Source organism: Zingiber officinale, chromosome 7A (assembly GCF_018446385.1).
Source record: "Zingiber officinale cultivar Zhangliang chromosome 7A, Zo_v1.1, whole genome shotgun sequence".
Classification (NCBI taxonomy): domain Eukaryota; kingdom Viridiplantae; phylum Streptophyta; class Magnoliopsida; order Zingiberales; family Zingiberaceae; genus Zingiber; species Zingiber officinale.
Window position 1 is genome coordinate 138,538,791 of NC_055998.1, and position 26,911 is coordinate 138,565,701.

The 26,911-nt window shown below is 37.9% G+C and overlaps 1 non-coding gene and 1 pseudogene across 1 annotated transcript; both read right to left on the reverse strand.

Moving 5' to 3' along the window:
* Positions 1 to 5,409: 5,409 nt before the first annotated feature.
* On the reverse strand, positions 5,410 to 5,481 carry LOC122003185 (annotated as a pseudogene).
* Positions 5,482 to 23,383: 17,902 nt separating this feature from the next.
* TRNAE-UUC lies at positions 23,384 to 23,457 on the reverse strand. Its single transcript has one exon. It is a non-coding gene; the product is annotated as a tRNA-Glu (tRNA).
* Positions 23,458 to 26,911: the final 3,454 nt, after the last annotated feature.

Below are 26,911 nucleotides of genomic sequence, written 5' to 3' on the forward strand. Positions count from 1 at the left end.
AGAATGGGAAAGGTGTTTGTTTTATTTTGACAGATAATTCACTCCCCTTTTGTCGGCCGTCAAGGGTCCTAACAAGTGGTACCAGAGTCAGGATGTCTCAGAATGACTAACCGCCAATTGAAGCAACGAGACGATGGTCGGTGCAAGCATTCACCCACTAAAATTCAAGAGAGACTTCGTACAATAAAAATGCCAGATGGAGGTATTCTTTAAAATGGATTTTAAAATTCTATTAATTATGAAATATGAGTTTGTAGTTCCAAAAGAAGAAGAAGAATATCAGTGGACAAAGAAGGAGCAAGCCGACTTTGTAGCGAATGGTAAAACAAAGTTTCATCTGCTCAGCGTCCTTCCATCCTAGGAAGTAAATCAAATCGGCAGTTATAACTACACCAAAGAACTCTAGGAGAAGTTCTTAGAACTCCACGAAGGTACTTCGGAAGCAAAGTTAGCAAGGCGAGACATCCTTCGAATTCTGTTGACAAACTTACGAATGAACAATGGAGAAAAGGTAGTGCAACTCTAAGCACGGATCAAAGAACTCATCACTTAGCTCAATAATCTCATAGAAATGTAATGAATCGAGACTCAATCTGGTACATGCTCAACGCCTTCCCGAGAACCCCAGAATGGTCATCCTTAGTTGATGACTACGTCTCTAATGACTTCGAGATAAGTATTCTAAAGAATTTGTTTTCTACTTTTGACTTCACGAAACTCAATGTGCAGATTCTAAAGAAATCGAAAAGTCGAACAAAAATATTGCCTTGAAAGCCAATAAGGAAGATCCTGACTCTGACGCGTCGATCAACAAAGATGAAGCAGCCCTACTAGTAAGAAAATTTAATAAAATTTTTAAATCTAATAAATTTAAATCATATATGAGAAAGCATTATCGTAACAAAAGGAAGGTTCAATGCTACAACTGCAATGAAGAAGGACACATCAAGGATGATTGCCCAAAATTGAAAAACAAAGACAAAGAAAAGAACAAGAAGCTAGCTCGGCCCAAGCACAGTCTAAAAGCCACATGAGATGAATCGTCGTCCTCCAAATATGAAATCGAAGCCTACATCAGACTAGCCCTAATGGTAGACCATCAAAAGGAAAACGAAACTAGCTCAAAAATGAGCATCGACGAAGGAGGAGGTTCATCAGAGGAAAGCTACGATGAAGGGGGAGCATCATAATACGAGGTAAGTTAGGTACGTGTCTTATCTCTTGAAAAGTCATTTAAATTTATTAAGAGTCTTTCCAATGACTTTGTAAAATTAGAAAAATAAAATATAGACTTGAAAAGATAATTAGCCAATACTTGCCCCGTAGAGTTGTTTGATAATTTAAAATTAGAAAATGACAAATTGGAAACTGAAATAGAATACTTAAAAAATCGTGCATACTCAAATAATCAAAATATTAGGAGATATAATAATTTACACTGGTATTTTAAATACCATAAGGGTCAAATTAGAAAGATATCACATAAATATGTACCTAAGAAATTTCTGATTAACCTAGTTGGAAGGAACCTATATTGAATTCCAAAATTTTACATATATTAAAATGGAAAGTAGGACTTTCAGAAAGAAAATTAAATATTTAATTTATTTAAGAGGTTTTGTCTAGAAAGTGGTTATTGCTCCAATAACCAAGAAGGTCTAATGTCTTACCGCAGTATGGAAGCCAATTACAGAAATAAATGTTTAATTGACTAATTGTTAAGCATTGAATTATCATGCTTTCAATGTTTATCAAATTCTTTTTAAATTATTTAGAAATTTTTTCAAATTTTTTTTGGGCCAACTTTCATATTATTAAAACATCAAAGTTTGTTTTTAACTTAAAGTTTTTTTGTGAAACTTAAACTATCGTATTTTTTTCTTTAGACTTTTTGTTATTGTTAAGTAGAATTTATCCCATTTTTAATGTTATCAAAAGGAGGAGAAGTAAGATTCAGTCTAGGGGAGGTAGTACAATTTTAAAATTTTAATATTTGTACTTTTCATTCTTGTAAATTTTTTTATTGCTATTTTGTTTATGGTTTACCCTAACTTAATTTGAAGTTGATCACATCAAAAAGGGGGAGATTGTTGATACCCCAAAATAGTTTTAATGTGATCAATCAAGTCAGGTTAGGTCTGTTGGTGTTTGATCCTTATGTCTAAGTGTGCAGGAGCTTAGGAATATAAGAAGTCGAGCGGAAGACGCAGCTAGCGAGATGGATGACACGGAAAGAGAGTCGATGGGATCGGTGCATCCGAGCGGCGAGGTGCCACGGAAGAGTACACCGATGGATGAGAAGAACATGGGCGACATTCGAGGGACGAGAAGCCGGGGAGGAAACCTGCTCGAGGAGAAGGCCGGAAAATGAGTTAAAGTAAGCCTTATTCTGGTTGACCGAAATCATCCAGGCGATCGGAGTAGCAGAAGAGCAAAAGATGGCTGGAAGTGCTCCTAGAGGTGCCTTCAAAGGGAGTTAAAGGCGCCTCCCGCGCCTCACTGTGGAAGGTGCCTTCCATGGCTGGAAGGCGCCTTCGATGAATAGTATGAAGGTACCTTCCAGCCCTATGGAAGGCACCTTCGACCAGAAAAATATTGTCGTTGTCAAAGAATAAAGCTTTATCCTTTGGCGTCTCGCTGGAGGCGCTTTCCAGCCTGTTGGAGGCGCCTTCCACCCATGGATAAAATTTTCCAGAAGCTATAAAAATGCCCTGAAGCTAGGAAATAAAGAACAACTTTAGTAACAATTCTGGTTTTAATTTTCTAGAAACTTTCTAAGCTTTCAACGAGTGTAAAAAGTTTCTCCGCCTTCAACAAAGGAGATTTTCTTTTAGTGTTTTCATTAGTCTTGGATTAACAACCACCTAAGTTGTAACCAAATAAATCTGGTGCCTCGTCTTTAAATTGTTATTTTCATTTATTATTATAGTTGCTTTTAATTAGAGTTGAAAGAACGGGAAAGGTGTTTGTTTTATTTTGACAGGCAATTCATCCCCCTCTTGTCGGCAGCCAAGGATTGTAACACATACCTCGTGCTGGCTCAAGGCGTAAGGCTTATGCCCAAGGCCAATAAAATTAGGGCCCTTAATGTTTTTAATTTTAATATTCTTTATATTCATTTTTTTAAAATAATATTCACTCTTAATTGTAAATTAACTTTTAAAAATAAAATTTTTATTTTATTTATTGTTAATTTTTAAAATTATATATCTTATTTTTAAAAACCTAATCGATTCCTCTTTTTAGCATTGATCTCTAAAAAATGTGCACCCTTACAATCGTAAGTGATCTTTGATGTGCATAGATATTGTGATCGTTTATGCATATTTTAACGCACATTCACTTACTTTATTTGTATATATTCTTCGCACGATCATCTCTCCTATTGTTTATTCAGTATTAATTACTCTTTTGTCGGAGATCTGCTCTTTGTTTAGTTTTGTGTTGACATGGATAACTTTTGGAGCGAAAACGATGATTGTCGACGCATCGGAGCAAAAGCAGAAAATCACTTGACACCGGCTATGGAACCATGTGGCCATTCCCGAGAGAGAGCAGCACATGGCCGTGCGACCTTGCACGGTCATGCCTCACAACTAGAGTCGAAGGAAGACATAGTCATGCGGATCTCACACGGTCGTGCCACTCTACCCGAAGAAGGAGAGGAGCTGGTCGTGCGGATCTCGCACGGTCGTGGCACGGGTCATGCGGCGCCCGTGCCCTACCCTATAAAAGGGCTCTTAACCCTTCCCCTTGAGAGGGGGGGAGCCGAAAAAGAAAGATACACTTTGGTGTCGTTCCACGCCGTCCCGGACCTCTGTTCGACGATCCAAGATCACCTCTATCACCGCATGAACTTCAGAAGCAAAGGATTAGATCCGAAGATCACTCAACGTCATTGAATAAGCATATCTATTCCCTCTCTCTTATTGTCTAGGGATTGAATGTTTAATTATACTATGTCTTTGGGTTTTTCCATGCGTCTATGGAGTAGATTCTTTGTTTTAGGATCAGGGAGTAGTTGTGGATAGGTTATGATGTAAGATTCATGCTTATGCTTTCACTCATTGAATGATTTCGCTTGTCTTATTTCAATTTGATATGCATGAGGCTTGTTTATCATGTTGTATTAATTGATTGTGTTGGGATTGCTAATTTCGTAAAGAGAGGATCTTAGATCGTATACCCAAGGGGCCCTAGTGATAGGGGTAACCCGTTCACGGACATCTAGGATACTCCCTCGAAAGGAGAGGTAATTCCTCCACAAGGAAGTAAGAAACCAAACCAAACCCCTATCTCTATTCTTAATGATACCGATCAGGTTTGCATTCTTGTGATCTACCAAGGCACCCTAGTGACAGGGGTTAATCGTAACAGGATTTCACAAGGATCTTCTCTGTTTAGTGCTTAAGGGTAGTAGCTATAACTTCCGACGAGTACATGTTGATTAACAATGAGAAAATGATAGAACATGATATATTAGTTACCACTACAACGAAACTGAACTCCTAGAGCTCTTCCCAAACCAAGTAAAACTCTCTTTCTCTCTCTCTCGCCAGTTCTCACATCTACTTCCAAAGTTCTTTTTTCTCAAGAAATAGTTCACTTACAACCATCGGTAGTTTAACTAATTCTACGTGAACAATCGCTAGTGCTTATAACCAGTCCTCGTGGGATCGATAATCTTTTATTACTGACGACATATCCGTGCACTTGCGGAAGCGTAACGAGTTTTTGGTGCCGTCGTCGGGGACTGCGCCTATAACATTAGTGATAATCATATTGGATTAGACTAAACCTTGTTTTTATTTATTTCACTTTACTTTCTATATATATATACTCTTTCTTTTATTCTGCACTTGGATTATTCAATATCTTTTTTTTTTGCATGCAAAGAGCTAATATTTCAGGAAAACTTCTGTCATTCGATCTAGAAATTGATAGAACTTTCCTGAGGAGAAGAAACTTGCAAAAACTCCCATCATAACAAGAAACTTCAGAAATGGCTGACAAGCTTTTGAAGGACTACGCAGCACCATATGCACGAGGGCTTTGGTCTAGTATCACCCGACCACCAATTGAAGCTAACAATTTTGAAATCAAGTCTGCAGTGATCCACATGGTTCAACAAAATCAATTTGGAGGAGGGTCGCACGATGATCCCAATCATCACTTAGAGCTTTTCTTTGAGATCTGTAGTACTATGAAAGTGAACGGGGTCCCTCCAGAAACAGTAAGGTTACTTCTTTTTAGATTTTCCCTAAAAGACAGAGTCAAGCAGTGACTTAATTCTTTACTAGCAAACAACATTACATCTTGGGAGCAGTGTGAGCAAAAATTTCTGGATAAATTTTACCCGCCAAGTAAAACTCCACATATAAGGAATTTAATTGCAAGCTTCAAACATATAGACTCAGAATCGTTATTCGAAGCATGAGACAGATTCAAGAGTATATTAAGACAATGCCCCCATCATGGCCTTGAGAAGTGGTTGGTACTACACACGTTCTACAATGAAATCAATTATCACACGAAGGTGTCCCTCAATTCTGCAGCAGGAGGGGCGTTGATGAACAAGAGTCTTGATGAAGCTGAAGACATAATAGAGAATGTGGCCCAGAACCATCATCAGTGGGCAACCGAAAGATCTGGAGGATCCTTTTTTGAGAATCCAATAAAGGCATCAGGAAAATTTGACATGGATGCAGTCACGCTCATGTCTGCAAGGCTGGATGCTCTGACCAAGAAGCTTGAGACCATGGGGAACAACACAGCCAATGCAATAGTGTGTGTGTGAAACTTGTGGAAGTTCGAATCATGCTCAAGATACTTGCCCCCTAGGGCCAATACAAGCACAAATACATCAACTTGAACAATGCGATGCAATAGTCGGTTATAACCAAAGGTAAAACAATCCCTACTCCAACACATACAACCCTGGGTGGAGGAAGCACCCCAATTTTTCTTACTGGGGAAATCAAGATCAAGAACCAGTAAAGCCAAGCTACCAACTTGGGCAACAAAACCACCCACCTGGACCACAGACTTATCAACAACAGCAACTTTCACAGCTGTCCAGAATTGAAAAGATGCTTGAAGAAGCTCTCTTGGAGCAAAAAGTGATGAAGAATGAAATCAAACAATTGAATCAAAGAATGGAGAATTCTGAAAAGCATCAAAAGATACAAGATAGTCAAATCGCTCAGATAGCCTAGTCCTTTTCAAGAGCACCGGAAGCATTTCCGAGAAAGCCCGATATAAATCCGGTGGAACATTACAACCGTATTGAGTTGAAGAGCGGACAGACTTTGGGAGATCCCCAAATGGGTGCTCAAAAAGGAATTGATTCAGAAGAAGAGCTCTCTCCTCTCATGCCTAATTTAGTTCAGAACAAGGATAGGGATGAGATTACCAAGAAGGTTAAAGGGACTCTTCCACTTCCCCCACAATGTCAGACGATTCTTTTCCCTTAAAAGCTAATAACATCCTAAAAAGATGAAGAGTTTCACCGATTCCTTAAGAAGATTAAAGAAATTTGTATTGAAGTACCTCTAATAGACGCACTGCCCCAAATGTCAAGGTTTGCCAAATTTTTAAAAGGTATTCTTTCTAACAGAAGATAGAAGGGTGACTTCGAGACTGTAGCATTGACGGAAAAGTGCAGCGCTCTTCTAACAGCAAACACTCCCCCGAAGCTCCAGGATCCAGGAAGTTTTGTTATACTGTGTAAGATTGGCTCTGAGCTCATACACAAGGCTTTCTGCGACTCGGGAGCAAGTGTCAACCTACTTCCATACTCGTTATGCAAGAAACTAGGACTCCAGAACATCAAACTTACTACTATGGTACTACAATTGGCTAACCGTTCATGTAGATACTCAATGGGTATAGTGGAGGATGTGCTAGTAGAGATAGGTGGATGCATCATTCCCACATATTTTATTGTCCTCGATACGGAGGAGGATCCCAAGATCCTGATCATCCTAGGGGGACCATTCCTTGCCACCGCTGGAGCCCTCATCGATGTGAAATGTCACAAGTTATCCCTGGAGATCGGTAAAGAAAGGTTGGAATTCGATTTATCTGATTCTCCTAATTGTATCTCTTCTTTTCAGGGAAATGCCAGCAAATCGAATATACACAAAGCTGAGGAATGCAATTTCCATGGGAGATCGCTCCCAACAAGTAATAAAAAGCATATTTATCCTGCACGAGTGAAACTAAAGGCGCAAACTGGAGCATTAACCCTAGGAGGAGAGCTGTGCTTCCATGGGTTTAGTCCACATTAACTGATACGGGATCGAGCTAAAGACCTAAAACAAGCGCTTCTTGGGAGGCAACCTAAGAGTTTCGTTTTAATTCATTATCCACCTGTCGTTCTATTTTAGTTCAATCTAGTATTTTTATTCTTGGATCTTTGTTTTCAGGATGTGCATTAGCCTCCACGAGCTGGCCGTGATTGTTTCATGGGTGTGGCAGCGTCAGAGGGGTCAAAAAGGAGGAGAGCGAGACACTACGTGCGTAAGGGAGTCGGCCATGTGAATGTACACGGCTGTGTGAAGCTGACAGAGGAGGAAATGACACATGCCGTGTGAACCCACACGGTCATGTGGCCTTTGCAGAGAAGGAACAATACACGACCGTGCGGATCTGGCACGGTCGTGCAAAGCTACCCGAGGAGAAGAGTGCATGGGTCATGCCGGTTGACACGGTCATGCGATCTCGACCGAGAGGAGGAAAGAAGGGGACATGCCAACAGGCACGACCATGCAGCGACCCCAACAACCAGGCCGTGTCTTTAAACACGACCGTGCCTTACCCATGTGCACCGCCAACCGCCCTAAATAACCCTACTTCCCATCTCTTTCTCTCTAAAAAAAAAAAACTTTTCTTCCCCACTACACCTCATCGACCTTCATTACCTACATCTAAGACTCATCTTTACTGAGATCTAGATCTAAGTTTTCTTCAAACCCCAAACGTGAAAAGAGAGGAATAATTCCACTATCCTTCTTTTCTCTCCTCTTCTATCTTCAAGATCCACATCCACCCACAAGAAAGCCCTCAAATTCGCCTTGCATATCATGTCTCAAATCCTGAAGAGACTCCGAAGATGAAGCAGTGGAGCTGGCGAAGGAGATGCACCGGGAGAAGACAAAGGCAAGGGAAAGACTTCTTCATCAAAAGGCAAAGGCAAAAGGGTGGCATGCGACGAAGGTAACGACAATGAATTTAATATTATTTTTAGAAATCAAGAACATAAAACTAGATATGATATTCTTGTTGCTAGGAAAATTGTGTGCACTAGATATATGGATCCAACCACCATGGATATGTTAGGAATTAGGAATGACGTAGATTGGATGATTAGCTCCTTTGATTAGCATGACATGATGTGCACACGTCTACCGACTTACCCCTACCTAGTCCTGGAATTTTTAAGTTCAATTGATGTTAAATTTTCTTCTAAGGATGACTACATTGGGGTCATAGGGGTCATAACTTTTAGATTGATGAACAAAAAAATTCGGTGGGTGTTTAGTGATTTTAATATTTATTCTGGTTTACCTACTGGAGGTACCCGTGGATTTGATAGTATATAGACTGAAATATATTTTGGGCTTCAATCACGGGATCAAAGAACCCTTATGAACCCTCTAGAGTAAAGACATCACACATGCAAAATCCTACTTTTAGATACCTTCACCGTGTGATGAGCAAAATAATCTTTGGTCGAGGTGAGAGTGATGGGGTGGTTAGGAAGGTGGAACTTTATTCTCTTTGGGTGATGCTAAATAAAGTTGACTTTGATTCTGGGTTTCATTTCTTACAAAACTTGTTGAGAGCAGGTAAAGCATCTTCGGGGATGTAGTGTTTGGCGATTTAATCACCCAAATAGCAATAAATCTAGGTTGTGAGCTTGATGGGCTGGAGATCATTCATGGTAATGATAAAATCGACATCGACCCTTGTCTTGCAATGAAGATGATCTGTCGGGACGAAAATAGGTTTGCATTTCCTAGGAACGATAGTTTCCCATTACCCCTTCCTTGTCCTGAGTGCACTTCAGTTCGCAACCCCGCGAACTGGGTGATCATTGATTCAGAACCCAAGTTTGTTCCTTCCCTTGTAGGAGATACCAAGCACCACCAAAAGTCCTCATCATCAGGACTCCCGCAACCCTCCGGATATCCAGAATCTGCTAGACACTCTTTTGCCTATGATACGAGACCTTCAAGATTTGATTTTTCTGATTTCCGTGCCTCCTTAGACTCGCTTCATGAGAAGCACGCTACCCAACAACAATTATTAGAGAGTCGCTTCAAGTTGTCCGACGACCAGTATAGGGAGGTACAGGACCATTTTCAGTTTACTAGAGACTTTCATAGTCAGGTGACAGGATTTCTTCAGGATTATGAGGTTGACCCGGAAAGAATGAGAAATTTCATGGATAATATAAATATTATTAGACAACAAGTAGACACTCTTTACTAATATCACTAGCTCATTGGTCATCTCCCTGGTATGCCTAGATTTCTCTCCGGTACATTTTGGGGACCCCCTTATTCCCCTCCCCGCCACCGTTTTAATTTCATCAGGACGTTTAAAAATCTAAGTCTGGGGGGTGTTGTGTTTACACAACTTGAGTCAAGTCGAGTCTTTTTCCTTATCCTTCTGATATTTATTTATTTTGCTTTATCTACTTGCATTTCATTTTATTTTTCAATTCCATATTGCACTTTCTTTTACCTATTTTTCAGTTTCATATTGCACTTTCTTTTCCCACTTGTAATTTTTCATCATGTTTATTTTGAATAGTTTTGAGGTATATTAGAGAGCATCGAACCTTCTACTTCTTCTGCTGACTTGTCCAATAGCAAAATGACTAGCACGTGTATTTTCTTAGTTCATGTGTCGTAGAGATAGTGTTAGTATGTTTGGTGTACCTTCTTTCTCTATCTTTAGTAGCATGAAATAAGCTAAGTTACAGAGTTTAGTATAAGTTTTGGCCTAACCTTAAGGATCTTACTTTCACTTCACTTAAGCTTGAATAGTAGAAATATTTTGAAATAGTTATGATTCATCCAATTTATTTAGTACTTGTGTTCCCATGGGGATTCCTTAGTTACATTTTGGTTATTGGATGATCTCGGATCATGGAAGTTCATTCGGAAAAATCTAAATCCCAACATTTGCATCTTGCATTTGTGATTATTGCTACACTTCTATAGCACCAAAAAAAAGGATAAAAAATAGTTGTCATGAGTGGAAACTAACAATTTATCCTTTTGAGACCGAGTTAGGTTACTAGGGAAATAAATATTATGTTTCTTTTGATTCCGAGTAGTATCCTTTAAGACCTTGTGTAATTTAAGAGAAACGAACCAAGTGTATGACAGGTAAGTATCTATCACCGGGAACATTAGGAACTCAATTATATGATGACTTGACTAGGACAGAAAATTAAAACTTGAAGAGCTTGAGTCATTTATTACACCGAGCACAAAGAACTTATGTTTAGGTCATACTTAGGTTACTCCACAAATATGTTTATCAATGAAATTAACTCTAAAATAATAACGAAAGTTATTCATGGCAATTGGTATTGGGTGCACAACATGTAACTCAAGATTTTGATATATGACTAAGGTCAAAGTTAGATTAGTTGTGATCTAACTAGTTGTATCAAGTTTGTAGGTACAATGCTTGACAGGTGTTAAAAGTTCTAGTTGTGAACCAAGTAATGATCAAGTCCTAGTGGATTTAGGCATCTAAGTTCAGGTTGGGAATCAAGCATGAGCAAGTCTTGGTTGGAAACCAAGCAGACAAATTCGTAGCTGGAGACTAGATGAATCAAGTCCAAGTGATTAAGGTTTAGTAGACAAAATTCCTAACTAGAGGCTAGGTGAATCAAATAACGTTAGGCTAGGCGAAGATACACCTAGTGTTGGGAATCAAATAACGTTTAGGTCTTTTGAGTAGGACAAGCCCCAAGCTTGCAACAATTCCATAAGAATGACCGGATGAGTTGTAGCCTCAATGATACCCTCTTTGATCTTCGCCACGGCCATTTCTTTGGTAGCAGCATCATGATCTCTCGCCACTTGAAACTTGTTTTTGGTCATGTTGAGGGTTTCCGAGTAGGTCGAGAAAGCCCATGACAGGGACAATCCAGTCGATTGCATGGCGGAGAGCATGGACAAGGTGACAATTTTAGTGATCTCATTGGTGGAATCAATCTCAATCATGGTTTGGGTGATTGAGGAGAGAGTTCGCTTCGTCCTATCGCAAACTATTCTGAGCCACTGAAGAGCTCTAGGGTTGTCGTTAATGTCCCTCTTGTGTTTCCTCTTGACTTCCTATACAAAGTGGTTCACCATCCTATTGCCAAAGTCTTGTGTCGCTAGCGGTTGCCTTCATCTCGAAGATGCCCTCTTCAATGGTGAGAAGAGAAACATTGAAGGTCCTGCCTTTGAGATCAAAGATCAACATGTTCTTCTCGTAAGAGTAGCTCCCCTTCTTGTCAAGGTCGAAGGCTATGGCTGCTACCGTGGGCTCGTTGATGATTCAGTGTCCTTGGTGTTGGTGCGGGAAGCATCCGACGATCGAACCTAAGTTTTGATAATGGCAAAGGATTCAAAGTTAAGGTGCTTTGTTTTGTGACAGCGTTTGCTGAGTGTTTCAGGAAAGCCCTAACTGCGGTTAGGCAAGGTAAAACCCTAGGGGGTGGTAACCCTAGGTCATAGGGGGTGGTAACCCTATGAGGAAAGCCTTGGCAGGTCGATGACTTCAGGCAAAAGTCCTAGGGGGTGGTAACCCTAGGTGGAAAGTCCTGGTGTCGCGAACCAGGTGAAAGTCTGAACTGGCCGGTGAAGCGGATGTTCAGCAGAAAGTCCGGGAGCATCGAGTGCCGAGAAAAAGTCCAGTCGATCTGGAGGATCGTACTGGCAACAGGTAAATCTCCTGAGTGGAGTAGGTGAGGACGCGTTCCCCGTAGAGGGAACAGTAGGCGTCGGGTCGACCTAGGGTTTCCGGTAGGAAATCCAAAGTCAGACTCGGACAGTCCGGAGACTGTCATAATTTCATATTCATACTATTATTTTGTGTTAACTTTGTGTTGCAGGTATTTTTGGATTAACATACTTGCAGGTACCAAAAACACAAAGAAGAACTCGGATGAACAGTGTCCGAGGCGCCTCCATGGAGCTTGGAGGCGCCTCGGGTGCGAGCCAGGAAAAGGCCAGCGCAGCAAACTGGAGGCGCCTTGAAAGGAGTTCAAGGCGCCTTGGACCGGAGGTAGAAGGCGCCTTGGATAGGCTGAAGGCGCCTTGAACCAGATAGAGTTCGACCAGGTCCGTGCTGATCCACGCGGGTGACTCGGCTCGTTCAAGGCGCCTTGATGAACAGTTAAGGCGCCTTGAACACCCTTTATAAGGGGTCTCGAGCAGTAGCACCAGAACATCAACTTCCAAGCTTCCATTCTGCCGTGTTCTGCTCAAGTGCTGCTTCCGAAGTGCTGTTGCAACATTCCGACGACCCGAAGCTCAGATTCCCTTTCTACTATTGTTGTCGGTACAATTTTAATTGCAGTTACATTTTTGTAATTAATCTGTAATATTCATACGAAATTATAGTTGTTGCCCACGGAAAGCGATCAAGGATCGCGGGCCTTCGAGTAGGAGTCGACCTAGGCTCCGAACGAAGTAAACCACTGTGTTCTTGTGTTTGTTTCCTTTATTCCGCTGCTTTAATTACTCTACGAACGTTTTACGATTCCGATAATCGAACGAAATAGCCGCGAGCGCTATTCACCCCCCCTCTAGCGCGTCTCGATCCAACAATTGGTATCAGAGCGGGGTCGTTTTGAATTGGTGCAACCACCTTTCAAAACAAATTTTTCGCAGTTTTTTTTTGTTTTCGGAGTCGAATTAGAATTTAGCCTTATAGCTATATTCTAATTTTTTTTCCCTCGAATCAACTTTTGCTCGAAGTAGGTGCAACACCACTCGAGTTCGTCTTTATTATTCTTTATTCCAGCACTACTAATCCAAGACTCAGTCTTGGAACATATTTTGTTGTTTTCTTTTGTTACATATTATAAATGGCCCAACAAGAGGGTTTCGACCGTCGTCCCCGCTATTCTCCAGAGGATTTTGGCTCTTTGGAAGAGAAGAATGGAAACGTATCTAAAGATACAATTCAAACGTGGATGATCATAAAGGCGGATGAACGCGAATCGATGACGACGGCAAAACTACACCTGCGAGAAGTGGGACGCTTCTTTAATAAAAAGGTTGAAGCCGACGCCAAAGCTACTGCACCTTCAGTGTGGTCTTACCAAGGAAGAACTCAATGAGTTGGCCTGTTCTCCTCTGCAAGGAGCTCGGGAAAAGCTTATCGAACTCCACGAAGGCACTTGCGACACCAAGGTAAGTAAAGAGATCTTTTACTTAATAAATTATATAATCTAAAAATGCAGGAAGGCGAAACGGCGAGTTCTCTTCACGCGAGAATACAAGACATCCTTAACTCTCTTCACGGAATTGGCGAAGATAGAAAATCGGGACATAATAAGGTATGCCCTAAACTCGTTTCCAAGGAATACATTGTGGGCATCAATGGTAGATGCCTACAAAGTTTCCAAGGATTTATCTTCTTTAAAACTAGATAAACTTTTTGGTGAATTTGAACTTCATGAGCAGACTAATGCACAGCCTACCGAGAAAGGTATTGCGTTGGTTGCAGTAACCGAACCCGGAACCGAGACCACGACGGAGAACCGAATCAGCATCGGAAGCTGAACCAGATTCTGACGATGAAGAAGGTGACATTACAACCGAGCTGGTAAACCTCGTGAAGAAGCTCTACAAGACGAAAGGATTCGACAAAAGAGATCTAAAGAAGGCAGTAAAATCAAAGGAAGGCCCACAAAATACAAAGATGAAGTTTGAAATTACATGCTACGGGTGTAACCAAAAAGGGCACATCAAATCCAACTGCCCTAACTTGAAGGAGGTCAAAAAGCAAAGAAGGAAAAAGGTCCTTAAGGCAACATGGGACGAATCTTCATCGGAGGACGACGACGACGAGCTCGAACAAACGAGTCTACTCGCATTAATGGCCCGGGACCAAGTCGTTGAATATGGATGCGAGAGCGAGTCTGAGGCAGAGTCCGAGCAAAGCCACGGATCCGTATCCGTTTCCGAAGGACCAGACCCCGCTGTAAGTATCTCCCGGTTGAACATTTTAGTTAGCTATTTATTGCGCAAATTAGCTAAGTCAAACCTGAAAGTTAAGTCACTTCTAAAGGAAGTAAGTGTCCTTAAAGAAGTGGCTGACACCAAACCCGCACCTGACCAGAGTCAGACTGAATTTCCAACTCAAGTTCAAAAACTTGAGGAAGAAAATTCAACTCTAAGAAAACAGGTTAAAGATTTAGAAAATACGTTAGAACGGTTCACTTTGGGCTCCAAGAATTTGGACCTGATTCTTGGGACACAAAGAGCCGTCTACAACAGAACTGGGCTGGGATACAAAAGTAAATATAGATCTTATTTATCACTAATAAACAAACAAAGTAGTAAATCAGTCCAAGCATGAGTCTCCAAGTCTAACTTGGTCAATCAAGTTGGACTTGGCCAATACTGGGTTCCGAAGGATCAAATATACTACCTCGATAGACCATATCGAGGCCATGATCCAGGGGGAGCAAAAAGAAAAACAATCCTAAAAATTTAAAATTCAAAATTCAAAATTAAATTCAAAATTCAAAATTAAATTCAAAATTCCAAATTGAAATTAAAAATTAAATTCAAAATTCGAAATTGAAATTAAAAATTAAATTCAAAATTCTAAATTGAAATTAAAAATTAAAATCAAAATTCCAAATTGAAATTAAAAATTAAATTCAAAATTCGAAATTGAAATTAAAAAATTAAATTCAAAATTCAAAATTCAATTAAAACTCAAAATGAACCTAATCTAACCAACTAAATTACCCGGCAGGGTAACTGAACCTAATCTACCCAAAATGGGTAAAACAAGAGTAGATCACCCGGCAGGGTAATTAAGGTTAGATTAAAACGGACTAAGGTTAACTTGAACCACAGTACTGGTGAAGTTTTTGGATGATAGTACGTTAGGGAAGCTTGGGCATCGCATGTCTAGGAAGATATGGCTTCGACCTGGTGCATTTGGCCAAGTGGAACTGACCGAAGCTACCCTTAAATGGATCCTAACTAGTTAGACCAAGGTTTAGTACTAAGCTCAATGGGTAGGACTATTTGGAAAACCTCGAAGGCATGGTTACTTTAATGAGTTCCTTGTGACTCACCATAGCCCAGAAGTTTATCCAAAGAATGCTTACTTGTTGAACCCAAAGCTAAACCTGAATCTAACACAAAGTTAACCCAAACCTTAAAATTCATCTCACAACAATTATAGGATTCCCTGATTGAAAATCTAGGTCGGGTGAGATGATTAAGAAATTTAAACTTAAATTTCAAAATTATTTTAAAAACTTAAACTTCAAAATTATCTTAAACTTAAATTTCAAAACTTAAATTTCAAAATTATTTTTTCAAAATTATGTTAAAAATTATTTTAAAAACTTAAAATTCTTTTAAACTTAAATTTCAAAATTATTTTAAAAACTTAAACTTCAAAATTATCTTAAACTTAAATTTTAAAAAACTTAAATTTCAAAATTATTTTAAAAAAACTTAAATTTCAAAATTATTTTAAAAACTTAAATTTCAAAATTATTTTAAAACTAAATCTCGAAATTATTTTAAAAAACTTAAATTTCAAAATTATTTTTTCAAAATTATGTTAAAAATTATTTTAAAAACTTAAAATTCTTTTAAACTTAAATTTCAAAATTATTTTAAAAACTTAAACTTCAAAATTATCTTAAACTTAAATTTCAAAACTTAAATTTCAAAATTATTTTAAAAAACTTAAATTTCAAAATTATTTTAAAAAACTTAAATTTCAAAATTATTTTAAAACTAAATCTCGAAATTAAACTAAATTTCAAAATTATTCAAAACACTTTCAAAAATTTATCTCTAACAAGTTTACTTCAATTTAACTATCATGAAATCCATTAAAACAATTCAACCACTTACTATGTAGGAATTGGATCAATGGATGCTGGATAGTGGCTGCTCCAGACACATGACTGGAGATAAATTGAAGTTTACTAAACTAACGTACAAGAACTTAGGATCAGTTGCATTCGGTAACGAAGGTCAACTTAAGGTAATCGGAAGAGGTAATATTGAACTCAACTCTGATTTTATTATTCGAAAAGTCCTGTTAGTTGAAAATTTCAAGTTTAATTTATTAAGTATAAGTCAATTGCGTGATAGCGGATACTTAGTAACTTTTGACAAAACCAAGTGTTTAGTTAAAAACATTGAAAATCCTGAAATCTTACTTAAGGGACTTAGGATAAATAATATGTATTCAATTAATCTACCGACATCCTCAAAAAAGTGTTTTCTAACACAAGAAGAGGAAACTGATTTGTGGCACAGAAGATTGTGTCACACTCACACTAGACTCATTTCAAAAATGAGTCATAATGGTTTAGTTAAAGGTTTACCAAAACTAAAATTCATTGAAAATTCTATCTGTAATGCGTGTCAACAGGGAAAACAAACTAAGTCAACACACAAATCAACAAATCTTGAAAGAACCAGCTCCTTACTTGAGCTCCTTCACCTTGACCTATTTGATTCACATGGAGCTAAGTCACTAAGCAAGAACCAGTATTGCTTAGTAATAATCGATGACTACTCTAGATTTTCATGGGTAAAATTCCTAAAAACTAAAGATGAAACCTATGAAATATTTAGTAACTTTTGTAAATTAATAGAAAATGAAAAAGATACTAAAATTAAAAGAATAAGAAGTGATCACGGAGGGGAATTTGAAAATCATAAATTTACCCAATTTTGTAAAATAAATGGATATCAACATGAATTTTCATGTCCTAGAACCCACAACAAAATGGTCTGGTGGAACGTAAAAATAGAACTCTACAAGAAGCCGCAAGAACCATGTTAAATGAATATAATTTAAATCACCAATTTTGGGCAGAAGCAATAAATACTGCAAATCATATTCAAAATCGAATCTTGATCAACAAATTTCACAAGAAAACCCCTTATGAACTATATTATCATAAAATTCCTAACCTAAATTATTTAAAAGTATTTGGATGTAAAGTTCACATTTTAAATACTAAAGATTATTTAAGAAAATTCACACCCAAATCTAACAAAGGAATATTTTTAGGATACTCCTCAAACAGTCGAGCCTATAGAGTCTACAATCAAAACACCCTAAAAGTTGAAGAAACAACTAATTTAATATTTGATGAAGAATATAATCTACCAAATATAAATGAGAATGTTGAAGTTGACCCAAGAAATATAGAAGATGATGAAATTCAACCAAATCTTAATATACCAGAGGAACCAGCCCCTGACCCACTTATCAGACCAACTAGGGTCAGTACCTCTCACCCATCTGATCAAATTTTGGGTGATCCAAATCTAGGGGTAAGAACTAGATCCTCCTATAGAATTCACAGTCAGATTGCCCTAATTTCTAAAATCGAACCAAAAACAATAGAAGAAGCACTACCTGACCCGGACTGGATCATAGCTATGCAGGAAGAGTTAGCCCAATTTGAGAGAAATCAAGTCTGGGAACTTGTATCTAAACCCTCAAATAAGTCAATAATCGATACAAAATGGGTATTTAGAAACAAGCTAGATGATCAAGGCGAAATAATTAGAAATAAGGCTAGGCTTGTAGCTAAAGGATTCAGCCAAGTTGAAGGTTTGGACTATGATGAAACCTATGCCCCAGTAGCTAGACTTGAATCCATTAGAATGTTGTTAGCCTATGCAGCAAACAAAGGATTTAAACTATACCAAATGGATGTCAAGTCAGCATTCTTAAATGGATTTATTAAGGAGGAAGTATATGTAAGCCAACCCCCAGGATTTGAGGACTTAGGATATCCTAATCATGTATTTAGGTTAAAAAAGGCCTTGTACGGACTTAAACAAGCCCCTAGGGCATGGTATGAATGATTGTCAAATCACTTAATATCCAAAGGTTTCAACCAAGGTCAAATAGATCCAACTCTATTTGTAAAAACTGTAGACAAAGACATCTTCATAGCTCAAATCTATGTTGATGATATAATTTTTGGATCAAATAACTCTAAATTTTTAAAAGAATTTACTAAATTAATGGAAAATGAATTCGAAATGAGTATGGTTGGTGAACTTAATTTTTTCTTAGGCTTACAAATAAAACAAACTAAAGATGGAATATATATTTATCAAACTAAATATGCAAAGGAATTAATTAAAAAATTCTGCATAGAAAATTCAAAAATAATAAATACACCAATGGCAACCAACATTAACATAGACTCTGACCCTGAAGGAAAATCAGTAGATCCAAAGTACTATAGGAGTGCCATAGGAAGCCTGCTTTACCTAACTGCAAGCCGATTATTTGTAGTTGGTATGTGCGCAAGATACCAATCTTGTGCAAAAGAGTCACATTTAACCTATGTTAAAAGAATACTTAGGTACATTAAAGGTACTCTAAATATAGGACTCTGGTACCCTAGAACTTGCACCTTTGACCTTCTTGGCTATTCTGACTCAGATTACGCCGGATGCAAGTTAGATAGAAAAAGCACAAGTGGTAGTTGTCAATTTCTAGGACAATGCCTAGTAAGTTGGTCAAGTAGAAAGCAACACTGTGTTGCTCAATCTACCACTGAAGCTGAATATATAGCCTTAGGTGAATGCACATCTCAATTGCTTTGGATGATGCACACTCTTAAAGACTATCAACTGAACTATCATAACACAAAAATCTCAATTGATAATATAAGTTCCATAAATTTAACAAAAAACCCAATTCATCACTCAAGAACTAAACATATAGAAGTGAAGCACCATTTTGTAAGGGATCATGTAGCTAAGGGTGATATTATACTCAACTATGTTGAGTCAAAATCAAATCTAGCTGACATCTTCACAAAACCCTTACCTGAACTTGAGTTCAACTCACTTAGAAGACAAATAGGAATGTGTTGGGTAGAATAGACAATGTTTTTTTTGGTTATCATGTGCTTTTAAAATTCTAGGAAAAACAGTTTTCAAAACTCCAATTTTGTTAGATTTTTAAAATTTGGATTTAGCTTAGGTTTTCCCCTAGATATCATGTACCCCTAGATTAAAGCCAGAGCATCTCACAATCACCTAGGTATACCTTGCTTGTGTCTTGAAAAACTTAGAAAGGCATGAGATGCATAGGGTATTGCCTGGACTCAAGAATGCTTATATCTGTGCATCAATATGAGTCTGGGCGTTAAATATGCAATAAACATTAATCAAGTTAAGTTCTCCAGCTCTAGTCAAGTCTACCTGGATCAAATTAACTCAACTTGACTAACCATATGAAAGATACTGCCCTCTAGGCAATCAGCAAGTAGCTAAAGGTTAGACAATTGGGAAAAGTGTGTTTCAATTTTTTTTAAGCATGATTGTACTTGAAGGTTCTAATCAAATTACTTTACCTGATTATTTCAAGGCTCTGATACTTAATCAAATTAAACTCAGTAATTTAATTTGACTCATGCCTGGACTAGAAAACAAACTACTGCTACTCCCTGTGTCCTAAAACTAAATATTTTTCCTTAATATCAATGTTTCTTCAAAATGCGTATTCAAAACTTAATTACAGTTTTTCAAAACTTGTCCATGTATTCAAATATTTTCAAATCTAGTTAACTTTTTTTAAAGTGACCTCATATTTTATAACTTCTAAGCAAATCCTCTTAATGAAAATTCAAATATTCATATCTTCAAACCTAGTTAATTTTAAAGACTATCTTAACTGGACTTTGTTAGATTGTACTCTAAACTTAGCTATTTGGCAAAATACTTTTTCAATATAAATCATTTCGAAGCTGAATATATATAGCTAAGTATTTTCAAATTTGGCAAACTCCAAAAGCTAAGTCGTTTTGCTAAACAGAAAAGTTATTTTTATCCTTGAAAATTTTCCTTCAGAAAAATACAAATCTACTTTCAAACTGGTTTATTTTTTGATATATGGCAAAGGGGGAGAGTAGGTAAATTAAAGTTAAAGGAAAATTCAAAATATTTAATAAAAGGAGGGCGTTTATTAAGGGGGAGTCTAATATTACCAAGGTAAAAAGTTTCCAGCTTAACTGTTATTGCATTTGAAGTTTATTTTACTTAAGCTTGGTTAACTTTATGCTGTTATTACAAATGTTGTTTTCTTAACTTTGAATTACGTATTGCCATAATCAAAAAGGGGGAGATTGTTGGTGCGGGAAGCATCCGACGATCGAACCTAAGTTTTGATAATGGCAAAGGATTCAAAGTTAAGGTGCTTTGTTTTGTGACAGCGTTTGCTGAGTGTTTCAGGAAAGCCCTAACTGCGGTTAGGCAAGGTAAAACCCTAGGGGGTGGTAACCCTAGGTCATAGGGGGTGGTAACCCTATGAGGAAAGCCTTGGCAGGTCGATGACTTCAGGCAAAAGTCCTAGGGGGTGGTAACCCTAGGTGGAAAGTCCTGGTGTCGCAAACCAGGTGAAAGTCTGAACTGGCCGGTGAAGCGGATGTTCAGCAGAAAGTCCGGGAGCATCGAGTACCGAGCAAAAGTCCAGTCGATCTGGAGGATCGTACTGACAACAGGTAAATCTCCTGAGTGGAGTAGGTGAGGACGCGTTCCCCGTAGAGGGAACAGTAGGCGTCGGGTCGACCTAGGGTTTCCGGTAGGAAATCCAAAGTCAGACCCGGACAGTCCGGAGACTGTCATAATTTCATATTCATACTATTATTTTGTGTTAACTTTGTGTTGCAGGTATTTTTGGATTAACATACTTGCAGGTACCAAAAACACAAAGAAGAACTCGGATGAACAGTGTCCGAGGCGCCTCCATGGAGCTTGGAGGCGCCTCGGGTGCGAGCCAGGAAAAGGCCAGCGCAGCAAACTGGAGGCACCTTGAAAGGATTTCAAGGCGCCTTGGACCGGAGGTTGAAGGCGCCTTGGATAGGCTGAAGGCGCCTTGAACCAGATAGAGTTCGACCAGGTCCGTGCTGATCCACGCGGGTGACTCGGCTCGTTCAAGGCGCCTTGATGAACAGTTAAGGTGCCTTGAACACCCTTTATAAGGGGTCTCGAGCAGTAGCACCAGAACATCAACTTCCAAGCTTCCATTCTGCTGTGTTCTGCTCAAGTGCTGCTTCCGAAGTGCTGTTGCAACATTCCGACGACCCGAAGCTCAGATTCCCTTTCTACTACTGTTGTCGGTACAATTTTAATTGCAGTTACATTTTTGTAATTAATCTGTAATATTCATACGAAATTATAGTTGTTGCCCACGGAAAGCGATCAAGGATCGCGGGCCTTCGAGTAGGAGTCGACCTAGGCTCCGAACGAAGTAAACCACTGTGTTCTTGTGTTTGTTTCCTTTATTCCGCTGCTTTAATTACTCTACGAACGTTTTACGATTCCGATAATCGAACGAAATAGCCGCGAGCGCTATTCACCCCCCCCTCTAGCGCGTCTCGATCCAACACTTGGTGATATGTCATTGCGAGTTGTTGAAGTAGGCAGGGACCGTGACCACGGCGTTCTTCATAGTAAAAAAAATATGATAATTATAATATTTTGTATAGAGAAATTGTAATTTGTGAAGTTTTATGATTATCATGAGTTAAGAAGCCTCATTTTTATTTATTTTTATAGATGTTAAATATTTGTTTTGCCACCGATATTTAGATGTAATAATTGTGATTACCATATTTGTCTTGAGGTTAGATTTGTGAGCTATTGGCTTATGCAATTACAGAAAATTGAAATGGTAAGTGTTCCGGTTTGAAATAGGGATGAGTCAACTCCGTAGAACTTTCTTTCGTTGGCTTGGGCCACATGTCATTGGATTTGTCTTCTTCAATCGGTCAGCTCGTAGCGGATCGGACACGTATTGCCGAATGAAAAGGAGATGAATAAAATTTAGTGAGCCAATTCCTTCTTTGCCTCGTTGGACATTTTGCTTCCTTGCTAAAATAGACCAACTAGAGGTTAGTAGGGAGATCAAGGCGCACCTTGGCACAACCGGCGACCCAACGCTCAAGTTGGATTTGGAAAGGAAGCTGAAACAAGAATGGAGAATAGTAGTAGTTTAGAAATCAATTGTGCATTCCGACCCTGCTGTAAGTGATTACCTTATGTATCAAAGGAGACGAAGAAATATTTCCTTTGTACCAAAGGCATCTCTTTCTTCATGCAACCTTTTTATTCCATACAGTTTTGTAATTCTGACATTTATAACTGTTGTAACTAATCATTGATGTCTCCTTTCCACATTCATAATCGACACCTCTTTTTCTATCTCTGTAATTGTCGTTACAACGCCAACTCTTAATGTCTGCTCTATAATAGACGTCTGTTCTCATGCCTTCTACTTTTTCCATTGTTCCTATGCTCAAAATAACATAGATACAATGTTCACTTGGGCTCGTGCATGCTACAATACTCGAGATCGTCATCCACTCAAGAATGTTATGGTACTCAGGATCATCACCCACTTAGACTCAGGAATACTATGGTGCTCGGGATTGTCATACACTTGAACTTAGGAACTCGGAAACGTTGAACACTCGGGCTCAGACACTCGAGAATATTACAGTACTTGAGATTATCATTCACTAGAACTTGAGAGCACCATCCACTTGGACTTGGGCACTCAGGGGCGTCACCACTCTGATTCAAGCATTCGGAAATGCTATGGTGCTCAAGATCATCACCCACTCAGACTTAAGAACTCAGCAATACCATCCATTCGGACTTAATACCACCAAGGTGATTGGAAATCATATTGACGGAGTAAGTTTAGTCTACAAAGAGTCCATATTAACCAAGTCAAGGAGATATTATCTGGAGCTTATGTTATAAAGTCAAAAATCATGCCATGTAAGAGACAATCAATAAGATTATATTTAAATTCATTATTTGTTGTTTTATATACTTTAGTTTTAATTATATTTGTTTAGATTGTTTTTTTTTTAAAAAAAATATTTTAAAATGTCCAGTGGTGGTCATAGACTCATAATGTGAAATAATGGTGGATATAAAATATTTATTTTTTAAGAAAGAATATTTTTGTTTACTTAAACAGTTTGAGTAAAAACTCGTATTATGGAATGGGAAAAAAATAATATCGATTTATTTCACCTTAAAACAAAATTTATTTAAATGCAAACAGAAAAGAGAAAAAAAAATTTAATAGCAAAAGAGAAAATAAAAACTTCCATTGCCGGGATTTGAACCCGGGTCGCCTGGGTGAAAGCCAGATATCCTAACCAGACTAGACGACAATGGAACTGTTGTTGGGTTTCGTCACAAGTTCTATTTAAATGAATTCATAACTGTTTGTTGATATTTATTAAAATCAATGCCTTTTCAACAAAAATAATCCAAAACAATTATTTCTTTGAGTATCATAATGTGAGTTGTGTTATATTTTTGAAGGGTATAAAAGGATGATTCTCAATTCGTTCATTTTTTAAAAGTATATATTTTATTCCTCGGAAATTTTTGTTTTTTTTTTTAAAAAAAAAATGGTTCTAAACTAGTCTAATGATCAAATAAATTCTAACCTTTAAAATTATACTATGTTTATCGATTTAAGTTTGAGTTCTAAAAGTTCATATAATAATTTTACTCACAAGTGTCACACAAGTTTAAACTCGCCCAATTTAATTTTATTTATAAAATTAAAAAACTCCTCAACATTAACCAAATAATTATTTAAATAAACTCCAAACTCTAATAATGCAAAAAAAAAAATGAAATTAACTCTAAAATAATAACGAAAGTTATTCATGGCTATTGGTATTGAGTATACAACATGCACCTCAAAATTTTGATATATGACTATGGTCAAAGTTAGATTAGTTGTGATCTAACCAGTTGTGTCAAGTTTGTAGGTACAATGCTTGACAGGTGTTAAAAGTCCTAGTTGTAAACCAAGTAGTGATCAAGTCCTAGTGGATCTAGGCATCTAAGTTCAGGTTGAGAATCAAGCATGAGCAAATCTTGGTTGGAAACCAAGCAGACAAATTCGTAGTTGGAGACTAGGTGAATCAAGTCCAAGTGATTAAGGCTTAGCAGACAAAATTCCTAACTAAAGGCTAGGTGAATCAAGTTCAAGTGATTAAGACTTGATAGAAAAATTCATAACTAGAGACTAGGTGAAGCAAGTCTAAGTGATTAAGACTTAACAAACAAATTCCCAGCTGGGTGCTAGATGACTCAAGTCCAACTGTGTGGAATTAGTTGAAGGTTAATTGTTTGGTAAAAGTCCAAGTGTGTGGGATCAGTTAGAGACTGATTTCTTAGCACAAATCTAAGTGTGTAGAATCAAATGGAGGTTAATTGCTTAGCAAAACCGAACTAGACGGGTTAATCTAGTTAAGTAACTACAAGTAACTTTACATTCTATATTATATTCATTAAGTGTAACCACGGTAGGAAAGCATGCTCCACAGTTTCAAACAACCAGATGGTGTCCAAGGGTGATTGACTGATGTTAACTCTCAATAAAGATATTTAAGAGGATTTAGACAATCGTATGGGATACAAGAGACCGGAGTATACAGGTGACTGTAGTGGTTTTCAGGCAATTGGGAAGATAAAGTTATCGACAACCCGATCAAGTTGGGTCAAGATGAGATTTGACCCCTCTATAGGCGACCGAGAACGGTCTAGTCGACTGAGAAGCTAAAGTTAACGTTAGCTGTAAGCTTGCCGTCGACCCTAGGTAAGGAAGAGAAAACCAAAAACAAAAACCAAACCGGATGGGTGGATGCGAGGCTTTATATAGAGGCTACAACAGGGACCTAGAGGAGGAATTGGTTTAGGCCTCCTGATGGGCTTGGGCTTCCTGTGTTCAGCTCGAACACTCAACCCAAGTCCATCAATAATAACTCATATCACTAAAGGGTTATTATTGAACTACCGCACCAATCCCATATTACAATATGAGCCCCTACTTATCATGAGTGTGTTAATCTCCCCGTGATATCGTATGCACGTTAATTAATTGAGTTACTAATAACCCAATTAATTAACATCTGATTCCAAGAGTAATACCACTCAACTTTATTATCATGCCGGACTAAGTCCACCTGCAGGGTTTACATGATAATCCTTATGAGCTCCTCAAGTGGGCATCATCAACCTAAATAATTAGGACATAGATTCCTTCTATAATCAACAGCACACCATATAAACAGTATCGTTTCCCAACTCATCGGGTCTATTGATTTAACGAATAAATCTCACCCATTGATAAGTTAAATAAATAAATACTAAGTATACATGCTTGTTATTATATAAGGATTAAGAGGATACACATCCATAATAACAGAGGTTCTGTTTTTTTATGTAGTCAGTACAAATCGAACAACCTCAAACGATTCTGCTCAATACGCATATAGTGTACTAGTGTAATTTTATAGTCAAGACAGACTAATATCAAGTTACACTACAACCGTTCCAATGATTTATCCCAATCCATCTTGATTGTGAGCTACTATTTATAATTTATAAGGAACTGATAACATGATCTTCTGTGTGACACCACACACCATATTATCTATAATATAAATTAAATGGGCAACTGCATATATATAAATATAAAATATAAATATTTGACCAAAGTGATTCATATTTCAAAATATTTCAAAACAGATGTTCATACAAAAGTTAGGTTTATAGTATACATCTCAACACCTATATCAGTCGCCCTGGGTTGAAAAGAATTCATCTTTGAGTTTAAATTCATGTCATCAGAATCCACAAAATAAGGCTTAAGTACTTCACATTAAAGGCTATTGCGGCTGTTGTTGCACTTTTGATGGTAAATCAACTATAGTGGTAGCTCAAGAGGAAGATACTAACAGTCGTTGGACATTCGCCTCAACGCTAGCAAAGACTTTTCACACACGAAGATACACCTAGTGTTGAGAATTAAATAATGTCTAGGTCTTTTGAGTAGGACAAGCCCTAAGCTTGCAACAATTCCACAAGACATGACCGGATGAGTTGCAGCCTCAATGATTGTTGGTTGCTACTCGGAATATCGTACCGGTTCCCCTATATAAAAATTTTGTACAAGTCCTGAACCTTTCCTAACAACCTATTGTGTTCTTTAAAAATTAAATTTGGAATTGCAAACAGAACTTAACATTATTTATTCCAAATTCAATTTATCTGTTCTTAGAAGTTTAGACTTGGATCACAAACGATGCTTAACATTATTAATCCAAATCCACCTATATTACAAATTTGATTAAATATTTATTTCAGAGATCGGCTTCCAAGTTAAACATGGCGAGGCACTAGGCCTTCTTGGTTATGGGAGCATCCACTACTTCCTAGACAAAGCCTTTCAATGAAATTCAATATTTAATCTCCTTATAGTAACCCTAGATTTAACCAATAAGAACAATCGAATCACAAGATCAGAAAAACAAAAGAAACACAAATTCGAATCATAAATCCGAAACCTAGAAATGTTAGCCTCTTGTGTTTGGTATTTCAAGATCTAAACAAAAGAATAAACTAGTTATGATACGGAAACTAATAACTTGTTATACTTTTTGTAGCTTATATACCTCACGATCTTCTATCGTATTCCTCTTCTTATCTCGGACGTTGTGTGGGCGACGATCTACTAAGACAAGAATCCACCCAAGCTTCCTTCTTCCCCAAGCAAATTTCGGCCACCACCAATCTTCAAGAGATGAAGAACTTTCGGCCACCAACTAAGC